The sequence below is a fragment of the Thalassophryne amazonica genome, chromosome 12, assembly GCF_902500255.1.
Source record: "Thalassophryne amazonica chromosome 12, fThaAma1.1, whole genome shotgun sequence".
Taxonomy (NCBI): domain Eukaryota; kingdom Metazoa; phylum Chordata; class Actinopteri; order Batrachoidiformes; family Batrachoididae; genus Thalassophryne; species Thalassophryne amazonica.
The window spans coordinates 86,077,319-86,083,665 of NC_047114.1; positions in this window are offsets into that span (position 1 = coordinate 86,077,319).

Here is a 6,347-nt window from a genome sequence, read left to right on the forward strand (position 1 = left end):
ATAGGAGTCTCACTGCATCAGTATTCCTCCAAAGTAAACACTGGGTACAGCTTACGTTTTCCCCCGCGGCTCTCTAATGACCAAACTCGGCAGAGTGAGAGCTCTGCTGTGCTAACAGTAACCCTCCTGTCTCAGAGAGGCAGAAAGAATGGCTCCCCTAATATTCTTCCTCCCCTTAATCTGCCTGTTCCTGTCTTTGCTAAAGAAGAAAGGTGACGATTGTGAACTTGGAAAGCAGCCAGAGAGAGAGACAGATGCACAGACAGAAGCGGGTGACAAGGTTAGAGGAAGTACAGTAGATAACGCAGAGGAGGGGAGAAGATGGTTCGTGAGAGAGACAAAAGGCAGAGGGAAAGAAGAAATCCGCGCATCGTCATCTGTAAATGATCTCTTTAACCCCTGGCTATGCCCATCACCCCTTCTGGGTCTCTATATGGGGTTAAACAGGGATTTAGCAAAAGCCGACGCTGAGCTCTCGGTTCCTCTTAAAAGGCTCAACTTTCTGTAAGACGTAAAATTTATATTCTACTCATCAGCCTCAGCGGAGTATCTTAAAAAAAAAAAAAAAAGACAGCTTTAGTTTAGATCTGGGGGATGATGAAAAGGTGCATGAAAGAAGCAAAATATTTCAGAAATACAACCAGGGGATGGTGTTACAGCAGGCGTTGTCTTTGTCAGAATGACACGGTGCCAGAAAGTCACCGTCTGCCTTCAGCGAGGTTTTGGAGAAGGTAAATCAACTCACACAAACGCTACAACATCAAGCTGGATGTCAGTGGCTTTGACAGCAATTCACTTTCTGGACTTTAGTTTGGGTGAAGCACCACTCTCTGCTTCAGAAAACATCCACTTTTTCAGTGGCGAACAGGAGATGTAGTGTTACACCATTATGTCAATTTCAAAAAGCTTGATTTGTGTTTCAGCTGTCCAAGAAAATATGAAGCCCCTCTCTCACAGAAGGTGTGTTTGTGGCATTTAGATGTATGTGTAGCACTTGCCAACATCTACAGTACCGCAATTTACCTGTTATAACCATTACACACAACGCCACATGGTTGCCGGCACTTACCAGGGTTTGGCGGGTGTTTTGGACATATTTGAAACACAATGGCACACGGTTGTTGGCACTCGCCAGGGTTTGGCAGATGTTTTGAACATATTCGAAACACAACGCGACAGGGTTGTTGGCATTTGCCAGGTTGAGGTGAGTGTTTTGGACATGTTCAAAACACAAAGCCATGCAGTTGCTGGCACTTGCCAGTGTTTGGAGACTGTTTTGGACATGTTCAAAACACAACGCCACATGGTTGTCGGCACTCACCAGGGTTTGGCGGGTGTTTTGGGCATGTTTGAAACACAACGCCACAGGGTTGTTGGCATTTGCCGGTTGAGGTGAGTTTTGGACACGTTCAAAACACAAAGCCACATAGTTGCCAGCACTTGTCAGGGTTTGGAGAGTGTTTTGGACATGGTCAAAACACAATACCACACCATTTCTGGCACTTGCCAAGGTTTGGCGGGTGTTTTGGACATGTTCAAAATTAAACGGCATGCAGTTGTCGTCATTCACCAGAATGTGGTGAGTGTTTTGAACATAACACTCACCACTCAACTCTACTTGCCGCAACGTCTCACCTTACAGGCCACTAACTCTCCATGCACACGTCGTCTGTGTGACAAACTGGAAAGCAGGTTTTATCAGAAACCTCAAATTCATGATAAAATGGAAGAAACACTGGGCAGGTAGCAGCATACATGATGTGCTATGTGATACTCCACTCACATACAGCGGCCACGCTGCACACATGTTGGCAGTCACAGATATTGTTGACAAGTGTAGGCGTATGCAGTGAGTATACCACACCAATGGTTGCTAGTTGCCACTAACATGCCACTCACACTCCTTCTGTGTGAAAAATGTAAATGGTAAATGGTTATAGTTAAGCGATACAGCAACAGTATATAGGATTTTGGGAGTTTTCTTACCAGAAATGGAATATGGTGGTCATCCTTGTATAATTACATGGAATGATGAATCAATGTGTTTCATAAGCTTAGAATGAGGTCTTTACAGTATGTCTGCATGGGACCGGGCCCCCTCATGGAGGCCGCCATGTTGCATCACCATGTTGATCCAGCAGCCAAAAAGGGACATATTTACTTTGTCTTTTGCATTTTTCAGTGCAGCTGGAAGACGGGAGAATAAAGATGAGGAATCACTGGTTGCTCCCCAATAACATCGTCTACTAGTTGCTACCGCATGTTTATAAGATTGAGTTACAAACCTCATTTTTATGAAATGTAGGATCATACATATCACAAGAGAAGGGAAGGGAGCTTGAATCCCCACTGCCAAAGGAGCAAAAATATGCAGGAAACAAAATTGTAACCATGACTGCATAATGCAATCTAGAACCTCATCACCAGATGTTTGGAGGTGAACACACATCACCATACAGGGGCTGTGAAATCAATAAGAGGCCTGAACAGATTTATTGCATTAAAAGTGAACTGAAAATTGCTTTGAGGCAGTGAACGAGCAACTAGAATGGTGGTGATGATACCAGCTGTAATGCAGCTATGTTGCGGACTGTCAGAAGTACGAAAGGGTGCAGGAAGATCCACCACTTGTAGAGAAGCTTGAATCTTCGAATGGACTGGGTTGCTTGATGTGAGGACGTTTCGCTTCAAATCACAGAAGCTTCCTCAGCTAAAATTCTTGCTCTGGTAGTCTGACTTCTGTCTTGACTCTTGAGTTTTTTAACCTAACCAGACCAGGGTCTGGTTAGGTTAAAAAACTCCAGCGTTTGTTGGCTTCTGGTTTATTCTTCTCTACAAGAGTCAAGACAGAAGTTAGACTACCAGAGCAAGAATTTTAGCTGAGGAAGCTTCTGTGATTTGAAGCGAAACGTCCTCACGTCAAGCAGCCCAGTCCAGTCGAAGATTCAAGCTTCTCTACTATGGAAACCACCTGGACAACTGAGAGCCTACACAGAAACATCCACCACTTGTGGCAAAATCAACATCTGTCTTCTTCATGGCTGAAGTCATCCATTGTTCTGGACAGCAGGACAGAGAGGATTAACCCTCTGGGGCCGACGCCATCGTATACAGCAGCTGTGTACAAGTTTTACTAAATTATAAATAACTTTTTAATAATATGAGATAGAAACTTACTTTTTGTTTTGCTGAAAAGTTAACTCTGCAGACTTTCAAGCCAGCCATCCATCATCTTTGTACTCTTCATAGAAGCTGTGTGATGACGTGCGCAGTGTGAGTGTCCAATTAGAATTGGTTCACCGTTGCTTGGTTTTCCAATATCCAATTGTAGAGCAGAGCAGTCTCACATGGTAGACCAAAGATCATTTGTAGAAGCAATGAGTTACTCTCTGGCATGTGAATGCTGTCTGAATAGCCCTCTGGCTGCTGGCTCCATGTGTAAAAGCGCAGCATTGCGCATATGAATGGAGGAGATCAGCGGATCTCATACAACCTCACGTGGTCGACCAAAGAGTGTCACTGAGAGAATCAGAGATTCACTACTTGGCTCGTGAATATTGCTGAATAAGCCTCTCTCGCTCTCACTCGTAAAGTGCTGTTTACGCAATTGAATGAAAGGAGGGGGAGTGTTAACTGGGCCTCAAACTGTAAAGATAGGTTGTTTACAGTGCAGGAACACATTCCAAGAGGGAGTCAAACTCCATGGAAATAAAAAGGTTGTGCTGTAAGCATTTGTGTAATAGCAGACAGAAATTGCTTTGAGATGTGGCATAAAGACAAACAAAATGCATAGACCGTTTTGTATATATTGTTCAAAATGTACATTTGTGTTTATTGTAAGAACCTTAATTTTGTCAAATTTTTTGTACAAAATCCCAGACTAACTTTATAAAGTGTCAAAATAGCTGTTTATTATAGTTTGTTGTGTGTTTTGAATAAATGTGTGTGAAAATTATTTTTCCGCTTTATTTTTCTTTTCTTTTTTCTGATTGTAAACCTTTATTACACTTATAAAACACCACTATAGCATATATATTCTGAAAGTACAGGCTGTCCTGAAAAAAGAGACATACAACGTGATTGTGGGATTCAGGGTGAGCTGTTAACAGCAATAACAAAACATTTATGCCAGGCACGTGAACTGTCCAAAAAATGCCCTAGGACCCCAGAGGGTAAGACCACTGCAAAGGCTACCAAAAAGTCTCGGACCGAGTTATGAATTGGGGCAGTTTGAGTTGGGGGGGGGGAGTTAGCTGGTAACCAACTACCACTGCAACAATAATTTAATTAATTGCTTAATTTCTTAAGCAATGGGGATTTGTAGTTCTTTGCCTTATGTTGTGATAAGCAATATGTATTTCACAAAAGTATGAGTTTGCAAACTTGTTAGCTCATGCTAGCAACCAGTAGACAGTGTATGGGGTGGCAGGGGGATTAATTGCTGATTTATTTTTTCTTCAGTCTTGTGGCTGTGCTGTCAAATGCACAGAGTGAGTTATGTCCCTTTTGGGCTACTGAATCAACATGGCGGTTCAACATGGCAACCTCCATGAGGGGAGGGGAATGGGGGGGGGAGTCCACTCTCATGTGGGTGAAAAAAGCTCTTTGAAATCACATTGATTAGCTGCTACAGGTAATTTATTCATGAATGACCAGGTGTATATGAAACCTTCATTACATTTTTGCTAATAAATCCTACACAATGTAGCTTTAAACTCATTTAAGTCATTTTGTGGGCTAAACATAACCGAGTCTCAGTTAGACTGATCGGAAAGTGGTCCCCCAGGTTATATTTGGTTAAGGTTTTAGTTTTTGAATGCAAGAGCCTGACAGAAAAATAGAAATTCCAATTGGCCTCCCATGGCCAGCCACTGAAAGGAGCTCAAATGAAGACAGATGGACTAAGGAAGAGAAATTAAGGACCAGACCACCCTCCTCCTCCTTGGCTGGATAGTGTTGCTAAGTCTCTGTGAGGACACTATCAGTGCTACCCAGCAATTAAGATCTCACAGATCAAAGCAGACTAAATGAGCTAATCCTTGGAGAACTGCCGTGCTCTCCTCCTCCGTTTCTCTCTTTCCCTATCTCCTCCCCTCCCTCACCCGAGATACTTCCTCTTGACTCATGGCTCCATGTCCTGACTGCACTTTGATGCTTGACAGCAGTGGGTCTCCTAAATGTAAAATAGTGAATACATGTGCATTAATGGAGAATATTTTCAAATCCTGAATACCAATTTGCAGAGGCTGGGGCTGCGTGCATTCAAACATCTTCACATGTAATTGGTTATTGTCAATCAGTAGGCGCCAGATCCTTCTGAACAGAAAATGCATTTCCTGCGGTGTTTGATATCAAGAAATATTAATCCATCCCGCTGTAGGCGGCACAACAAAACCCTCGTGAGTGTAACGAGTTGGAACCAGCACGGGTGTGAAGCTCAGCAACATGGTTTGAGATCAGTAGCTGTTCAGAGGAGCGTGACACTGTTGGCTGCTTCGCAGGTCGGTCATTATCACAGAAAAAGTGGAGCATCTGCCACTGCTCTCTGGGACGGGTTTAACGAGGTGGGGGATATTTGGCAGGGCCCCGTCGTCTCTACCGGCCCCTCACTCTCCTGCCTTGTCTCTGTCTCCGTCCATTCCCTCGGGCCTATGAAAGCATGGGTGTTCCTGTTTACTGCTGCCTCCTTCCATCAGGGAACCATTGTTTCACAACAAGCTTCTGTCTCTATTTAGCCTGATTGTACCTGGAATCTTGTTGTTTTTATGTACCTGCTTTCTCCAACCTCACTTTGTCTCAAGAAGTCTGTCTCCCAGTGTTTCTTCTGTTCCCAACACTTTTGGGATTCTATGGCACCATCATCACCACTTGTGCTTTTATCTCCCAGTTCACCACAGTTGGCTATAACCACTGCTACAGTCAACACTGGATTTGGAACATATATAACTGTGAATCAAACAAAACCTGTTGCAATAATGCTTAAATCATCTGTATATCCTGATGCAATGCTTTTATGTAGAAAGTGCTCTATACCCAGATACCAGGCACATTTGGGCAGAATGTGGATCACTCTTGGCACTTATGGCTCAGTAATTGAGCGGGCAAGTATTATGTGCTCAGACGTATACCAAATGTAATGAGCCAGGACTGACTTGGGATCCAACAAGTGGCCAGATAAGGTCCAAATGTTAACAAAACAAGCCTGACTTTGCTGGTGGTAAGAAGGTAGATGCTGCCAAGACTGAATCTGATCATGGCAAGTTTTGTGTGGGCCAGATCATGCAAAAGTAATGAGACGGGTTTCTGGCAAGTGTTGTCTGGGCCAAACATGGCATCAAATGTGAAGA